Source organism: Canis lupus, chromosome 20 (assembly GCF_048164855.1).
Source record: "Canis lupus baileyi chromosome 20, mCanLup2.hap1, whole genome shotgun sequence".
NCBI lineage: Eukaryota > Metazoa > Chordata > Mammalia > Carnivora > Canidae > Canis > Canis lupus.
Window position 1 is genome coordinate 47,260,595 of NC_132857.1, and position 19,577 is coordinate 47,280,171.

General features: G+C 35.9%; 1 long non-coding RNA gene across 3 annotated transcripts in view; it reads left to right on the plus strand.

The window, feature by feature from the left end:
* The window catches only part of LOC140611941 (uncharacterized), a 52,874-nt gene extending 34,379 nt beyond the window's left edge, over positions 1–18,495 (plus strand). Inside the window, exons 4-5 of one of the 3 annotated variants that reach the window (XR_012013250.1) lie at positions 17,622–17,745; positions 18,153–18,495. This is a non-coding gene — a long non-coding RNA (uncharacterized lncRNA). Of the gene's footprint in view, positions 1–2,757; positions 2,999–17,621; positions 17,746–18,152 lie in introns of those variants that run through there. The other 2 variants (XR_012013253.1, XR_012013252.1) reach the window with 2 other exon arrangements.
* The last annotated feature ends 1,082 nt before the right edge of the window (positions 18,496–19,577 follow it).

Sequence of the window (19,577 nt, forward strand, 5' to 3'; positions counted from 1 at the left end):
CTTACATGGGATCGATAGCCCTGGGATGGAGAGCCTGAGGAAGGCAAGTTGTGCTGAGATGGAGTCTGGAGCTAAAGGCAGGGAAGAGTGCAATTGTACTTATTTGATTGTTTTTCAGACTCAACAATTTCTTAAGTGGAATAGGGAGTATGCTTGGAGGAAAAAATGTTGGAACATGAGCGTCAGAAGTTGTGGTAGATTTTTTTAATTAATAGTTTACAACAAATTTAAAGCATGCAAATCTTCCTTTCTCTAATTTTCAAGTTATTTACAAAGAGTGATGCTTAATCTTTTTCTTGTGTTTGTGACTGTAGCCTATACAGAGAACCCAGTGAAATATACAGATCTTCTTCCCCTGTAAAATGCCTATAAAATGGCGCATATTTAATTTCAAGTTGTTCATAGATTTCCTGAAGCTCATCCATAGTTGCTTTTGGGTGCTGAGTTAAGATACCCAGATCCAGCATTGATGCATCAATTTGATAAGAATAGGACCAGTATGTTTGCTCTTCCCTTTTCCCTTCAAATCTCTGCTCAAAGGCACAGTATTAATTCTAGCAGCCAATTCATTCATTTGGTGACACCCAGAATCATGATGTACTGCGTCACTCAACTTCTGGGCAGAGCCAGATGTATATCACCCTGGTCATGCAACCCCTTTATCTGTGAGTGTATAAACTTTCAGGGAGTAGTGCCTTTTCTTATGCCCACCGTAAATCACTCAGATGGTATTATAGCCCCATTTCCTTCTGTTCTGTCCGCACTGGATTGGAAGCAAATGTGAAGACAGCTTGAAAAGTAATTTACCTGTTGTAAGTATAACTGCTTAAAACAGGAGCCCTATCCTTTATAGTTATGAGATGTCACAATGATTTTATTGGGGAGACAGATTTAATCAATGTCACCGACGGAACTCTATTAAATAATTACGCTTACTCTTTTGAACTTTTTCCCTATTTGGCACTTGAAACAGCTATCCTTTTGTTCTGGATCACAGTGGAGATATTTTGTTATAGTGAGAAACTTGAAGGGTTTTTCTTTGTCTATATTCATTTCTATTCTGCCACTTTTATATACCTTTTGGTGTAGGTTTAATTCATACCAGTAGATGCAGGCTCGTTGGGTTAAATGCTTACGTCTTAAAATAAAGCAAGATATATAATTGTGCAACTTCTGGATAACATGAAAGACATCTTTTCCATAAATCTTTTCCAAATTTGAAATATTATCAATTCTTTGCCCAATATTTTAATTACTAAAATGTGGACCTACATTAATAGAAATGAAAGCCGGTTAGGAAGTCTTCTCTATCTACAAATAATCTCATCTGTTCCTCAGTGAAAAGCAGACTGAAAAAGTTTGGGAAATGCAAGAGGTATGTTTTGACAATCCTGTCTACGAACCTCAGGAGTTATTGGAGGAAGAATTTGTCAGTGGACTTTGCTTAACAGACCATGACCGTTAGCTGAAATGTCAATAAGAATAGTTTATGTATGTTTTATTTTATTAGTTTGAGCCAAGTGTCTGATTGTGGGGCACTGCCATATGCAGTGATTGTAAGGTCTCTTGAAAGTCATTTTGGCCCCAATTATTTTTGTCAGTACTCATATTTTTCATATATTAAAGACATTGCTTTGTTAGGAACCATCTTCAGAAATCGCTAGAGAATTATAATATGTAAACCTACTTATTAACCACACTGAAATTAATTTATTTGTCCATTTCATCCAGCAAAATTCTAGATGAGTCAAGCACGCTCTTTTACCTAAACAAAGATTCAGAGTGAGTTCTTTGAGCCCTAAGGGCACTTCAAGAAGAAAGTAAAATAAGAAGGAAAGGAAAACTTGGTTTATACCATTTACATTTTTTTCCTTATTGGACCAGATCTTTGGTATATATATATATATATATATATTGCATTTATTCACTCAATATTAATTGAGAGACAGGGACATTCTTAAGTACTCAGGATACAGTCATTTTCATTACTTTTATGGAGCTTATACTGGGTGGTAAATGATGTAATCATACATTATTGTATGTCATAACCAAAATATCACGATTCTGACTCAGTCATTTCAAGCTGTATACTAACATTAACCATCACATGCTAAGTCTCAAATCCAGAAATGATACATACATTGACTGCCAGTATCCAAGTATCAGAGACATACAAGGTCATTATGTAGTAGAAATTATGAATTAACTTACAAGTTTGAGACATTACATTAGTTGAGTAATTAGCTATTAGGGAACCCACAACTCAAGAGTGCAAAAATAAAATTGTTGTTTTTATGAAAATTAATAATTTAAGCTCCCATACCTTTAGGAAAGCAGATTCTGAAATGTAGGTAGTCTTGGGTTTTTTCTCCCTACGAGCTTGTCTAAATTCTGAATGATGGAGGCTTACATGGTACCAAAACATTGATTAGATGAGAAGTCAACTGGAGTAGATAGAGTGTGTTGGCTAAAATACTCCTTCACTTGTTCAATTTCACCCATTCTTTCATGAGTTATGTGCCATGTTTTAGGACACAGAAATGATATCCCAGCTTGCATGCCAATCTAGAGCACAGAAATCTTTGGGAAGTTATCTTTGGTCCTATCAGCCATGTGTGCCTACCAAGGCCATTTCTCTTGACTGTGAATGGGAAGGGGAACAAAATTTCCCACTGATCTTGGAATCTTCAAATCTATTTTAATATTTCAACTACTCCCTCCATGTCACCCCCTAATATTCCTTTATTTTCTACACAGGGTCCTGACTTACTTTTCCAATATGTGTGATTAGCAAAATGAAAGAAAAAATGAAAATCACGGTTTTCTAATACTCAGCAATGGCAGACCAGGATGACAATGTTCAAGAGAAGGAAAACAAATAAAGCCAGCTCAATAATCACTTCAACTTTTCTACTATTATGTTAGTAAATGAGTTGTTTGGCTCTAACCTTCAGTTTATTTACTTGTAAAATAGGGATAAGATTAGAACCTACCACATCAGATTGATCAGATTGCTATAAGGATTTAATAAGATTACTAAAGACCTTAGTTTGGTACCCAGCACATTAAAAAAAACAAAAACAAAAAAAAACACTTAAGTTTGGTGTCTAGCACAAAATAAAGGCTTAATGGATGTCTTCTATTATACCATTTTCACTCTTGTAGTATAAATATACATATATATAATATTTTGGCATAAAAAATTGGTAATTATTATAATTACTTTTTATTTTTACAGATGTTTGTTAAGCGTTCCTGTATCTTCTTGATATCTAGCAATATGTTTCTTAATAATAACAGTTCTTCTTCCATCCACCCTCACATGGGTCATTATCACATTTGCATTTTGGAATTATGTTTTATGAACTAAATTAGTAAAGCTTCTTAGTGGCAAACCAAAAGGGTTAAAATATTTAATTCCACCATCATATGAATATGTTGATCATTACATTCATAATGATACAGTTAAATGATAAAATCATAAAACTTGAAGAGCACCGGGCTGGCTGGCTCCAGCTAGTGGAGCATGCAACTATTGATCTCAAGGTTGTGAGTTTGAGCCCCACGTTGGGCAGTGATTACTTTAAAAAGTTATAAAGCTTGGAAGAACTTTGAGTAGTTTATTATTATTATTATTATTATTATTATTATTATTATTATATTATTATTATTATTATTATCTGTTGTGTTATCCTCATGTAGGGGTTCACATGAAAACACTTTGCAGACAAAAGGTGATCAGATTTTTACTTAAATGCCTTTAGAAAAGAAAATGCAAAGTCAGCCTCATCAAGCTATTTTAGGGCCTAAGAACAAAATGCCTAAACTAGGGAGTCTCTGTTATTGTTAAAAAGTTGTTTTCTTTCCTCCTGGAAAGCAAAGGGAAATAGTTTTTGCTCTGAATGCAAGAAGATATGAAAGCAAAACGTGTTGTTCCCATCATTAAGAACATTTTCTAAATTTTACCTAAACATTTGCAACTAATAGCAGATATTTTAAGACCTATGGTTTGAATAGGTCTTTTCAATTTCTTAGCTGCAAAATTTTGTGAGTCACTCAGTGCATGTAGCTTCATATGTTTACATACTTTATAGATTTTCTGAAAACCAACTTAAATTACTTTTTTTCTGAATTATATTTAATATAATTAAAGCAGATATTATTCTTCTTTTGAATGTGGCATTTTCTGTCCTACATGAATCAAAAATGCACTGCTTTTGATATGGCTAGAGATACATTAGAAACAAAAACAACTAGACTGTTACATATACAAATATCTAAAAGGTCAGTTTTATTTTCTCCTTGGAATCCATTAACAAAAAGGATAATGACAGAGACAAGGAATCTAAATTAAAAAGAAGTGTTTTTTGGGGAAAAATAAAAAAAGACCCAAAATTAAGATATATCCCTACAACTTATGAGCTGTCTTACCTCATTAACATCTTCTAATTTTAATTTATTTGCCCTCAAAATAGCATATATGTTTCACTTGTGTTATCTTTTCATAAGATTTGAAGATGAATTTCAATTTAGACAACAAATATGAAACATTCACAAGTCTGATCCTCACTATTATTGTGGTGACTACATAAGTACTCTACCCTTATCATACCAAATATATATACTATATACAAAAATTATCTTTATTAAAGTTCAAACAATAGCCCATTCTAATTTAAAAGATTAAAAAAATACTTCCTCTAACGATTTCATTATATAATCTAGAAGACACTTCATGTGAGTGATGGTGCTTCCTCTGCAAATAACAAGACACACAAATCAAAATGGCTTAGGCTATATGAAAAATTCATTATCTCATTTACAGAAAGTCTCACAGCAATGTGGAAGCATCCTTGCTCGGCCCAGTGTTACAATTCATGGTGTGATAAGTTTAGTGTCAGAGTTTTATGCAACAATGCTAGAAGGCATTGTCTAATGGGGGAAGTAACAATTTCATTTGCCAACAACATTCTCTTCCCATCTGTTGGCAAACGTTTTGTCATATAGTTTATGTCAATCTAGTTATTGGCAATGGCAATGGGATTATCATAATTAGTTATGCTGGGTTGCCCAATACAATAGCTGGTAGCCACATGTGTCTATTAAAATTAAATGAAGAGTTTTTTAAGTTAATGAATTAATAGTATTAAAATTAAATAAAATATAAAACTCCATTTTGCTGTCTTACTGGCCACATTTCAAAAACTTAATAGCCCCATGAGGCTAATGGCTACTATACTGGGCAGTGTAGAAATGGAATATTTCTGTCATAACAGAAATTCCTAATGGACAGTGTGGGAACTTTAGATAAATCAGGATTTACCTCTGAGCTAGCACAAGGATCATGTTTGAAAGCTGGATATCTGAATAGATTGTGTTTCTCTCTACCAAGGAATATATAAAGATTTTACATATTGTATGCTATATCTGTGACATCATTTTTTGAGGAACAAAGATTGCCACATCCTACAAACCTTCCTCCCAGAATTGCATATTCCATATACCTCTCCCTTGCACTATATTTTAGCTGGCAAATGGAGAAGTGGCAGGGAGGCTTACATAATAATATCTGTGAATTAGAGTTGGCTCTATAAATTGGACATAAGACAACTACTTAAAACTAAAAATTAAAAACAAAATGCCTGAGAAGGTGGCATAGAAAAATATGAATGAATTATATCACTCTCCATAGCAAAATAATTGCGTCCATATTTTAATTTCTGCAACCAGCTGCATGGCTTTGCTTTCAGTTTGCCAGATATCAAATGAAAACATATTTTATTTAGGAAGTATAGCCTATTGTTTAAAACTAATGGTCTGCATTATCTATAGGGAGAAATTTATAAGAGTCCGATGGAAAATTGAGTTCCTACATAGTTTACTCCCTTGTCTTCAAGGCAAATTACCTATCTAATCTTAGGAAATATGGGCAGCCCGGGTGGCTCAGCGGTTTAGCGCTGCCTTCAGTCCAGGGCCTGGTCCTGGGGACCTGAGATCGAGTCCCACGTCGGGCTCCCTGCATGGAGCCTGCTTCTCCCTCTGCCTGTGTCTCTGCCTTTCTCTCTCTCTCTATGTGTGTGTGTCTCTCATGAATAAATAAAATCTTAAAAAAAAAAAAAAAGAAGAAATGTGATTCCCAATGCATTCCAGTTCATCTGTAGCTATCTCAATAGCTTCTCTTGCTGCTCCACTATGCCCCTCTCTACCAAAAGGAAAGGGAAGAAGCCTGCCTATTAGGAATGTTGGAATAGTCCCCAGATGGTCCACAAACTCCACTTAACCGTTCATGTTATTAAAAAGTACAAAATAGGAGCGCCTCAATAGCTCAGTCACTTGAATCTCCAACTGTTGATTTGGGGTCTGGTTATGATCTCAGGGTCATGAGATTGAGCCACAGGTGGGGCATAAAGCCTGCTTGAAATTCTCACTCCCTCTGCCCCTCCCCCTACTCACATACGCAATAGCGTGCACACACTCTTTCTAAAATAAATAAATAAATAAATAAATAAATAAATAAATAAATAAATAAAATCTTTAAAAAGACTCAGAAGAATAATGGCTTGATAATCATTAAAGACTTTCTAATATAAATTGAACAACAAATGTTCGTTATGTCACAGTTACAAAAAAAGAAAAAATGAATGGGAAAAAAATTGAATGGAGATTCCAGGAGAAAATGTTAGAATGCTTTTTGGTGGCTGAGATAAAGGATGTCCTCTCTTACACAGGAAAGAATAGCAGGGCAAATATACTTCTCAGGTCACAAAGCACTAAGGCAATTTACTTCTGTCCGTATTTTTATCAACGGTCCTTCCTCTATAATCCCTGACCTCTGAGAAATTTTGGGCTTGGTGCATCCTCTCCCCAGCCTGAAGGTCATGCTCTGTTCTATTTGCTGTGTCTGAAATAGCTGTGTGCTTTTATCCTAAATTCATGCTTTGGTCCCAGAACCATCTAAGCATCTGATTAGCTCCATCTTTTATCTCCCATCTCGGTGGCTTTAGACCTTTGGCCTCGGTTTCTGATGTTCCCTACACACTCTGATTGATACAGAGCTGCGAAGTTGGCTTTAGAGCCCTGAACAGGACAGGCCTGGCCTCCCCGCACTCTACTTAATATCTTGCCAAAAGAAGTTTAGTCCCTGGAGAATGATCAACCATTTTTAAGCTGCAAATTTAAGCTTTTCATTTATTTTGTGTCTTTCTTTCATGTCTCATCACTAATTAAAAAAAAAAATCTAAGCAAAAAGGCTTGAGAGTGTATTACAGGTCACAAGAATGAACTAATTTTTAATATTTCATATTACGTATGTTATAGCATAAATTGATCTCTCCGTTTATTTTATGTTGTTAGATATTTTAAACTGTATTTAGGTTGCATTCATTAAAATCAATTCATGATTTGCATTTTCTTTGGCTTTTATCTATATCCCAAAATGGTACTCAAACTATGTATTTTATATATTTGATGGATCTGGATGTTATGTTTTATATGTATTCCTTTAATTCCTTAATTAAACCTGAAATTTGGTTTCTAAGTTGAAATAATGTGTGTAATTCTCAAGTTTTTAAGATTGCCTCAAGTAGTCATCATTCTTTCAAAATTATCCTACTAATCTCAGTCACTTATCTTAAAAATCTTCGTTAGTTTTATGATGTAGCTAGGGAAGGCATGAAGGCATAGGGGACAGGACACTGCCTCTGAGTCCCAGATTCAGTAATAACTGGGGGAATTTAGATCATGTCCTATAACTTGCCATTGCCTTGGTTTCCTCATTTACAAGACTAGAGCTCCCATGGCTCCTGTGTAGAAGGAACCATGCTCCTCTCTGCCACCAGCTGCTGAAGGCAGGAGGTTTTTTTCATGACATACAGATCACATTTAGACTTGAGGGGATTGTGGGCAGAGAACCAGGATTTGTCAGTCTTCTGTGGTAAGGGACTTGAACTGGGAAGTACTCTTTCTCCATTTAGTGTGTAGATACAGAGTCGTGGTGTCTCAATAGCTCCCATTTCTTGGCTCCTTGTTTATCTTGTCTTAAAAGACCTGAGTTTGGAGTGACCTGTTCTTGGCTAGCATGTGGGGTTTCCACTAAAAACACTGGAGTGTTTGTCGAGATGATTTCAAATTTACTGTCATTGTATAAAATTGAATGATGTAAGAACAAAAATACAAACGTTGCAACTAAAAATACAGGCAAAGGACTTAAATAAACACTTGTCCCAAGGAAATTTGATAATAAGCACATTAAAAGATTTTCAGCCTCATTAGTTAGTAGGATGATGCAAAACCACATTGAGATAACACTTTACATCCAGTTAGATGATCACAATAAAAAATAAATAAAAGTATTGGTAAAAATATGGAGAAATTAGAATCCTTATGCATTGCTGGTAGGAATGTAAAATGTAGAACACAGTTTAGCAGTTTCTGAATACACTGAACATAGAATAATCATATTAGTAAGCAATTCTCCTCCTAGGTTTTATTCAAGAGAATTCTAAACAGGTACTCAAAGAAAAACTGGTACACAAATATTCATAATGGCTCTATTCACAATAACCATAGGATGGAAATAATCCAAATATTGGTCAATGGATGATTGATAAACAAAATGTATATAGTCACACAATGCAATATTATTCAGCCAAAAAAAAAAAAAAAAAGGAATGGAGTATTGATCTATACTACCACATAGATGAACATTAAAAGCATTATGCTAAGTAAAAGAAGCCAGACACAAAGGCAAATATATTGCAAGATTCAATTTATCTGAAATATCCTGAACAGATAAGCCCATAAGGACAGGAAGTAGGTGCATAGTTGCCATGGGTTGGAGGCAAGAGAATGAGGAATAATTACTTAAGGAGCATGAGGTTTCCCTTTGCAGTGGTGAAAAAGTTGCAGAACCTGATAAGGATGTTGGACGTACAACATCACAAATGTATTTGATGTCACTGAATTGTACACTTCAGAGTGATAATTTTTATGTTACGTGTATTTTAACACAATACAACAAGTTATGATTCAATTTACACAAAGTAGAAATTTACATTTCTACTAAAGCAAGACGGCCTACCCCATGTTGGAAGAGACATTCCATTCTTATCAGCTACTTGCAGCAGTTGAAAAGGGAATTTTTTGTTTATATAGTTTTGTGATTTAAAGAAGCAGCATTTCAAGGCATAATAAAAAATAACACTCTGGGGTATTTCAAATTTTCAAAGTGTTAGGCATGATCTTCAGCCAATCAAATTTTTACCTCTTAGCTCCATGCTGCTTTGTTCTAATTGCTAGATTACCTTCTTTCTTTCTTTTTCTCTTTTGTTAACATCATCTCTGTTCTAAGGAATATGCTGGGCTTTCTTACAGTTTAGTACAACACAATTATCTCTCAGTTATAGTGGGGTTTTTGTGATTGTCATTTCGTTCGTAGCCAATGTTTGTCGTACACTCCTGTGCATCAGAATGAAAACAAACAAACAAACCTCTAAATTAAAATATTTGACAGACAGTGACACAATAATGGGTTTTGTATCCCTTACCACATTCTCATGTTTGTGAAAATTATCTTACATACAGGGTTGGCTCTAATGATGTAAGCATCCGAACTAGAATTCAGGTTTTATTTCTTCCACTTTAATAAGTGACATGTATAGATATTTAAATAGTTACAACCCTGGTGGTAAACTTGGGTATGAAAGAAAAAAAAAAAAAGTGCTATTCTTTATTTCTTAAACTCTGATTCAGAGCTACTTGCTTGCTTATTGTGGTCAATTTAACTCAAAGACAACCTACAGAATGGAAGAAGATATTTGCAAATGACGTAAAGGCCTAGTATCCAAGATCTATAAAGAACTTACTAAACTCAACAGCAAAGAAACAAACAATCCAATCAGGAAATGGGTAAAAGACATGAACAGAAATCTCACAAAAGAAGACATACACATGGCCAACAAGCACAGGAGAAAATGCTCCGCATCACTTGCCATCAGGGAAATACAAATCAAAACCACAATGAGATACCACCTCACACCAGTGAGAATGGGACAAATTAACAAGGCAGGAAAGAACAAATGTTGGAGAGGATGTGGAGAAAAGGGACCCCTCTTGCACTGTTGGTGGGAATGTGAACTGGTTCAGCCACTCTGGAAAACTGTGTGGAGGTTCCTCAAAGAGTTAAAAACAGATCTGCCCTACGACCCAGCAATGGCACTGCTGGGGATTGACCCCAAAGATACAGATGCAATGAAACGCCGGGACACCTGCACCCCGATGTTTCTAACAGCAATGTCCACAGTAGCCAAACTGTGGAAGGAGCCTCGGTGTCCATCGAAAGATGATGGATAAAGAAGATGTGGTTTATGTATACAATGGAATATTCCTCAGTCATTAAAGATGACAAATACCCACCATTTGTTTCGACGTGGATGGAACTAGAGGGTATTATGCTGAGTGAAATAAGTCAATCAGAGAAGAGCAAACATTCTATGGTCTCATTCATTTGGGGAATATAAAAAATAGTGAAAGGGAATAAAGGAGAAAGGAGAGAAAATGAGTGGGAAATAAGAGAGAGGGAGACAGAACATGAGAGACCCCTAACTCTGGGAAATGAACAAGGGGTGGTAGAAAGGAAGGTGGGTGGGGGGTGGGGGTGACTATTTTTTATATTCCCCAAATGAATGAGACCATATAATGTTTGTCCTTCTCCGACTGACTTACTTCACTCAGCATAATACCCTCCAGTTCCATCCACGTCTTAGGTGGAGGCTCCCTCACGGAAGCAGCTTTATCTCCCTAAGCCCCTACTAGTGATCCAGCCTATAGTTCTTAACAAAGTATTTGCCTAGTTGAGCCACAACTGAATAAGTGAAAACCTCAGCATTCCACAAAAGCTCGACATTTAGAGGGCCATCTCCCCTTGCCAGTACGTCTGAGGTCCCTCTGCTGCTCACTCACACTCTCCTGGGGCCTTCTGCATGTGTGCCCCGTTTGGATTCCCAGACAAGAACCCAGGTAGAGCATGCCCTTCTCTTATCTCTCCTCACACTTCAGAGGGAACTCTGGTATGGTTCCAAGCTTTTACAGCACTCAAATGAAGAGGACACGTGGATGACTCCGTATGAAGGACCTGGGTATGTTGTGCAAAGGTTCGCAAATAGGATGACCATTCCGCACCCAGCCCCAGCTAAATAAAAGCGCTCAGAACTTTCTTTCCTTCTTTCCTTTCCCATTCTCCCTTTCTTCCTTTGCTTTCAAGAAAAGTGGAAAGTTTAGGACACGGAAAGGAGAATAGATTAGCAGCAGGATTGCATATCTATGTCAGTACGGTCAGCTACATAGGGAAATACAGAATAATTTCCATAGCTATCTGATTTTTATCACATGTTTCTACCCCAATAAGCCAGGACAGAAACAACAAAAAACAAACAAAACAAACAAGCAATAAACTCTAATCCGATAAGATTAGTTTGAAATGTCTTGAAATCTTTTGAGGTAACCCAGAAGGAAATATTGGATAGAATTTCAGGATTTACTCTGCTCACCTACTCTCTCCTGGATGGTACTTGGGTACAGGGAGGAGGGGTATCGCTTTAAGGGCTTGGTCTTTGGGGAAAGAGACAAAAGTCTCTGAGTCCCATAGTATCCTCCCTACCTTCATCTCAGCCCCTCCATCCCTGCTTTCCCTTTGAAGTTTCGGCTGCTGTTGCTTGAGTCTTCATAGCTGTTGCCCTCTAAGCCACCCATCGTTAGCTTCTGCTGAAATCCTTGGCTAGGAAAAGTCCTTTCTCACCTTAGTCAAGGTTCTGGCAGCCATCCCTGAAAAATTGAACACATCTTGGCCCTCATTGCGGAGCCTGCTGGGATCTGAGTGTGTGTCCCATTGCCCCAAGCCAAAGTACAGTTACAGAAATTCCTTAGCTGCAGGCGAGAACTTCTGGATCCCCCCACTGTCTGTGAAAATTGCAAGGCAGCACTGAATGAGAAGAATGCAGGCCCTCTCCGTGCCTGGGTAAACTGTACAACCAAAGCTTTTCTACACGGCTGTCCTTGGGGACAGTTGAAGTATCCCACCATGCTGACCCTGCCAGGACTCCTGAAGAAAAATTGGCAGAAGTTTCTGGGGTCTTGGCATTTCTCTAAATGAAAGAAATTTATCCCTCACTCCATATACCCAACTGCCTGCCTCTTCTGCTCTGTCTCCTGTGATTCCATTAATCTACCAGGTTCGTGGGTGGTAGTGGATATTACTCCATTTCTCTTTCTTGAAATGTTCCTTAGGTAAAAATCAGCAATCACATTCTCCAGACCTCTCCTTGATATGTTAAATGGATAGATAGAATTTCTCTTGAAACAGTCTTACTGTTAAACTGTTTGTCGTGCTACCATCACTATATTAGGTGTCAAAACTTGGATATTAACTCTTTCTGCCTTTTGGTGGAATAATCCTACGACTGCCTTGCCTTCATCTGCCCCAACCTGTATATCCACATGAGCATGGATACTTTTAAGGATTATCCAAGACATGGGCATAGGCTTCAGAGATTGCTGGGTGTCCCATCCATGTAATGCTGAGCACTGAGCAGTGCACATAATGTGACTGAGGATTAGCTCATTTTCTAGGAGTGGTTGTCTTCATTAAACTGTCTTTTTACTATTGATTAGCATACTTTATAGCTCTGTAGGGATAGAGGTTAACTTGTAGAAAGCTGGTATTAATGAAATCCTTCCTGGAATGGGAGCACTACAGCTGGTTCTTGTTCAACAGCAATGTTGAAATTATATCCACCTAGAAGAAAAAGTAACTGCGAATGTGGGTTTATTGCCATACATGATATTAACCAGCTTTGCATCTAGTTGCAAATTATTTTCAGTGTTACTGTCACAGACTATATAAATCTTCATTTCTTGAAATCTGTTTGAACTAGGTTTAACATCTTACTGGTTCCCTTATTAATGAAATGAATAAAATCTTTGACACTTGTGTGTTTGTTACCTTTTGAAAAGTGTACTGTAATGACACTCACAATATGGAATGAAGGTTGATGGAAAAGTATTGAAAGAGACTTTTAATGATACGTATTTATATTTTGGGAGGCTGCATGTTTAGCGTTCACTTAAATTGCACTCAGAAATAAGTTACAGAACAGAGAAAAACATAGGGCAACATACATGCTAAACACTAGAGCTCCTTGAAACATGTAGATATAGGTCATATTTGTAGCACTGAAGAATTCTAAAAAAACACTGACTTTTCATCACTCTTGTTTGGCATAAAATTCAAAGCAAAATGTTTTGCTTTTTGTTCATCCAAGCATAATGCCTAAGTTCAATTTTATTCTTGATGATATTTTCTATATAAAAGTCCTGTTGAATAAATTGGTGCGTTCATCTCTGTTTGAAACTAACATCCCAATATATGATTTCCTTTAGAACATCTATGTAGTACGTTGGAGGAAGAGGATGTAAAAAAAAAATTAATTCTGAAAACAAAAAAGAAAAGTCCTTTTTTCAAAAGTTGTATAGATCTTCCATAATTACTCTGGCAAAAAAAAAATGTGTAATATAAACCTTGTAACAAATTCAAATGTCTATTATCTATCTATCTATCTATCTATCTATCTATCTATCTATCTATCATCTATCATAGTTAAGCAAGCTGAATACTTGGTTTTACAAACCTCCAATAACTTATTTGGGTTATTTTTGTCCAGGGCAATAAATACCAAGATAATCTGAACTAATTGAGATAAAATAAGGCAAAGAATACAGAGCCCTTTCCCCTTTAATACAATCCCTCCCAAATTCTTGGTTTTTATACTTACTTAGATGCCAGTGTAAAATCAGAACATCTTTAAAGAGGGAAAAAAACACAAGGGGTGAAATGCTTGGGTAGGCAGCTGCTACAGAGTGTTGAGGATGTTCATTTCAACCAGAGACATTCAGGGAGCAAGAGGACATTTTGGGGTTTATACTTGACGTTATTTATAAAATTGTTCATTGTGTATAAATTTATTTTATCTTAAGCCTGTTTGATTAAGATTTTATCCTCTCATTTGGGTGAAGTTGTAATTTACAGTGTTGTGAGGGTGATGGTGGCTGTGCCATACCCAGCACATACCCATATACCCATCTGCTCCACAGCACCCTTTCCTGTCATTCTTGTGCTCAGTCTGTTGCCTTACCTCAAGGTTTCTGTTTTTAACACTACAAAAAATTTCTCTGGATACTTATTTGCTCTTCAGCTTGCCACTTGCACTTTATATCTACCTATCTGATTGCCACACTTGCCAGATAATGGGTTGAGCATATTACAGCCTGTCTCCCTTATATTTCTGGTCCCTAAAAATGGTTTTAACAAATGGCAATAAACCCAAAATTATAGCAAAAAAAAAAAAAAAAAAAAAAAAGACAAAGATGTAGTTCATTGGTTCACACATTGTGAGAATCCTTGGAAGTCCAAAATAGTTAAAAGAGAATTAAAGAAGGAAATGACTACTAAGAATGCCTGAGGGAGCATATTGCTGTAAAACAATAGAATCAGCACTAGGGAACAAGCCATATCTGGAAGTGTTTGTGGTCGCCAGGAGTCCAAAGGGTCAAAAGCCAGACTCCTTTGTTGGGTGTGCCTGGCTCGTTAACCACCACCTCGCTGTGGTCCAGGCAGCAGCTATGATGGGGTCTAGACACAGAAAGTATAGCGTTTGAGTTAGATACACACGCATGAAACTCCTTTTTAAAAATTAGTTTATTATACATTACATACATAGACTTTAGGTCTATATGCTCTACTGAGTTTATCTTCCTTAGATAGCATAGGAAGTTCAATTCTATTCAACTCTCTTCCTCCCAACATAGGGCAAAGACAGATGAGGTGTAAAACAGAAAAAATGAAACATGGCCCAGAAGGGTAGAACAGTGGGTAGCAATAAAACTCTCCCCTTTTTATTGCTCCTGGTTTGAATCTAGGCTGTAGTAGAATAAAGAGGATCTCAAACTTAATTTTGCTTCTATTTTAGGATTTTTATTTTATTATGTTTCCTATGACCATTTATTGCAATGTACAAGTTAGGTATCTTTTACCATTTAAATATTGATTATCTTAAAATTTTACAATGTCATTTTCTCTAAACCATGCCTGAAAGTCAGAGTAATATTTGGAACTAATTAACGCCTCCCCCAGTCTCTAATTATTACTTTAGAAAACAGGTATCTTTCTGTAATAGATAATATTCTACTGAATCGGAGCTAAGAAACAAAGTAGCAAATCTGGAGAGTTAATCAACAGTCCTTCCCCCTGTTGGCTCCCCAATTTTCTTCATTACTTCAATAAGTTCCTCAATGTGCTCTTGACATATGAGTCTTCCTATGTTTTCTAGAATATTCTAAAAACACAAATTGTTGTGAAATGTTTATTGTAGACACTTTAAACAGATACTCAGAAAAAGCTATGATAAACCAGCAATGTGTGATGAATGACCTTTCAGATTTAGCACAAATGACTGGCAAATGCAGGTAAGAAAACAGACTTTTCTAAGCAGCTCACATGGGAGATGCTGTACAACTTGGGATCATTCATCAGAGAAGATTGAGCTGGCATTAATTTTAGAAACCCGTTAGTATAATTCTTCAATTAATGAATAAATAAACTGAAATTTAGAGTAATTAAATGCTATATGTAGTTCTGCAGTCAATGGCAGAATAAAGACTAAAACCAAGATTTTCTCACTCTCAATCCCATGCTTCCTTACAACATTACACTAAATAAGGAAAGAAAAGTGATTGATGAGCTATGACTATTTAATCCAATCTCTCTTAGTTTGAAAACGCCAATTCAATATTTTATTTAAGCCAACTGAAACTGAAGGGGGCAAATCCAAACTTAAAAATATTGAAGAAAGTAACTATTCAATCCATTATGCAGTTAATAAATATATCTGGAAAGTATACATATTACTAAGTAATTCATTTTCCCCAAAGACATGAATTCTGCGTTATACATTCTGGTTAATGGGACAAACTGTAGCAAGTCGATAGATAGGTATGTGTATATTTTCAGAAGTGTTTATTAAAGCAGTGCAGCAACTACCAAATAAATATTCTGAGAGCAAGGAATTCTAATTTCAAAGGCAGTTTATTGATTTCTATTCAGTTTCTTACAGGAAAACCTTGGGGAAAGAGTATTTAAGAATTTGGTGGATGAGGAGAAGGGTCAAACTAAAACAGAGGTGGAAATTCAAGAGGTTGAGGAGAAATAAGATTACAAAGTTACTGAAAGTAGTAGAACTTTATAATTTCTTTAAATTTTGCCCAGATCTGGCCATATTAATGACAGTTGACAATTACTTTAAAAGTGTATGATGCTCTTACCGGATCATAAGAGGTAAATCACACTCTTTTGAGGAGCTGCCTTTGACATTATGTTTGTGAGTTTAGTGAGGACCAAGATGAACTGCAGGCTTAAAACCTAACTCTCTAGATTAAAAATGAAGACTACCTCCATCAACATTAGTATTTATTCTGGAATATTCTTTCCCAAGAAGCTAAGGATATAAACCAGTAAATAACTTCATTGTTTGCTTCAGGATCTTCTCCCAAATTGAATTATCTAAAAATAATGTGCTCAGGGCACATACCTGGGTGGCTCAGTAGGTTAAGTGTGTGCCTTAGGCTCAGATCATCATCTCAGGGTCCTGGGATCTGGGATCAAGCTAGGAGTGGGCTCCATGCTCAGCAGGAAGTCTGCTTCTCCCTCTGCCCCTCCCCCCTGCTTGTGTGCATTCCCATGTGCTCTCTCTCTCCCAAGTAAATTAAAATCTTTCAATAAATGAATAAAAAATAAAAGGAATGTGATCAAGTTTTTCCTAGGACAACAGTTATGTTTAGGTAAGGCAGCCTTCTCAGGACAGTAAGTTGCTCAAATGGGCAAAGAGGTCACTCATCAGAAAACTGGTAACTCAGGAACACTTTTCTAAGAGGCTTATCTTGAATTGTCCACAGATCCTAAACCATTATACCAGAAACTGCACCCAATCCAAGGCAGATTCAGCACTAAGCACCTGGCTTCAGCCACTGAAACTTTAAACCCTAGAAATAACTATTTCCCATCTTCCCCTTTTAAGAAACTAAATGTCTCTGAAGGTGATGCTCTCCCTTATTTGCCATAAGTTGATCAATTGAACTTTCTATGATCAACATTTTACTGTGGTGTTTTGTTTGAAGAGTTGTCAGCTGACATTACTAATAGCAATGAGAACTTTTGACCAAAAGAGTTGCAACTATTGTATTATTCAGAAGGTACATCCTAAAGTTTTTGCAAAGATGTTGATTTTTAAATTTTTTCTATTTTCACTTATTTGTTAAACAGGATGTTTTGTAAAGTATTTGTGTGAGAAATTATTGTAACCAGCATTTTTTGTCCTTTTTTTTCTGTTAGTCACCCCATAGGCATCAGCAAAATACAGCTGCTGGATTCTCCACCACCCGGACAACGTTGAGACAGGGCAGCTTTGCCGGGCTTTCTCCTCCTTCCTTCATTCCTTTGCTTAAGACTACTTTCCCCAGATGCTTTGGGCATCATGCTGACTCTCAACTCAGCTAATTTCTTTGCTCACCTTCAGGGCACAGAGTCCTGTTGACACCAACAGAGAAGCTAGAAGTTTGACTGAAGGCTTACTCTGCCTGACTGAGCTGTGAGCTGAGTTCCCCTTGATGTGACCTCCCTTCAGATTGTTTCTGAACCAGGTAAAGGGTAGACTGGGATTTCTATCCCAAATTCCAAATGTCAGTGTATATGTGGGGGAGGATGATCCCCTCACCCTAGGAATTTCCCTGAACCTATAAAACAAGCACTGTACTTTGAGATAGAAATATGATGGTGGCACATCTCTGACCAACTACCACCTCTATATTTTTTTATTCCTTCTCTCCACAATCCAACAAGATCAGAAAAGGTAGAAACAAGACTGGCTTCGTTGGCATGTGGCCTATGCAGTTGTACAGGGTCCCACACTTGGTTTAATACCCTCTTGTCATTGTCTTGATATTTTTAGTGATTTTTGATCAAGGGACCCTGCATTTTCATTCTGTCAATTACATAGGTGGCCCTGGGCAGTCTTCTTCTTTACCTTTTTTTTTTTTTTTTTTTCCAGACACCATTCTCCTTATGTAAAGCTTATAACCTGGGGTCAAATATAAGATGAAGAATTCTCTAAAATTCTCTCTTTACAATCTTGCCTTTCTTGCTGCAAAGTATCACCTGTTTCATCGAAGAATTAAAAATCCAAGTATATAATGAAATTTGAACAACTCTCCCTTTTGAAGCCACTTTTTAATAATTTTAATCACTAGCTGATTCAAGGGCAGAAGAAATCTGGGGCTGTTTAACAAAAATGCCATGTATGTAGAAATTCAAAAGACAATAATCACATTAGTGTAGTTTTAATTTTGTGTAATTGTTAAAAAATAAATATTTGGATTAAATATTGTAATAAATATGAAAAAGTTTCATTTTTTGTAACAAATACAGATTGATAAAAATTAGATAAATGCCACAACATAAAAATTATGAAAATATATACAAATGGCCTATCAATATGTAAAATAGTAGTCTACCTTGATTAAAAAAAGAAAGGCAAATATGGGAATATATTTTATTTGCCAATCAATTGTAAAATAATTTTAAGGTATAAAAGTCCCTTCAAGATTGCCAACATCCATTTTTATCTGTTGCTGCCAGTAGAACTGACTATAATATGCATAAATAACCCAAATTTTCATGTTATTTATACAATTTCATCCAGTAATCTCACTTGAAGTAATTTACCATAAAGATAGGTGCTGTCAAACAGTTATGTATAAAAATATTCACAGCAATGTTATCCGTAGTGCAGATAGTATGATATTAGACATGTAGAAATAATCAGAGATGCAGTCCACAATTTATATATAAAGATGTTCACTGTAGTGTTATTCATAATAAAGACAGTTCCTACCTTGTGTATAATGTCTTCTTGAAAATATGTATGTATTCTGAATGTCAGTAGGATGAAAAACAGACTTACATAGAATAAAGAGGTTTCTATTCCATAAGAACCAGAAATATCATAAATCTCTAATAAAACCTTGCCAAAGTTACAATTTCAGTGAAATACTTCTAGATATCCTGTTTTATATTTTACTTTGTTTCAGTTTTATCCTGAGAATGATATTTTTTCTTATTAGTATCTGTGGTTGTTTTATTCTTACATTTTCATGTAATAAAAAAGGAATTCTGAAATATAATAAAGTCCTCAATTAGTTGCACAGACTCGAAGAATCGACATCAGATAGGCTAATGTTTTTGCTCATTATTTGATTCACTTACATTAAGGATTCAATTCAGCATGTGAGAAGTGTTTTAGGGGAAAAAAAGCACATGTTTTATGAAAGTTTGGATTTTTTAAAATGAAATATATGTCAAAAATCACCTCTGGTTAATGAAATAAAGGCGCCCAAAGTACTCAACATAAGTTTCAAAATAGGAGAATTATAAATACTTAACAGGAAAGTTTTTCAATTTCTTGGAACATTGAAAG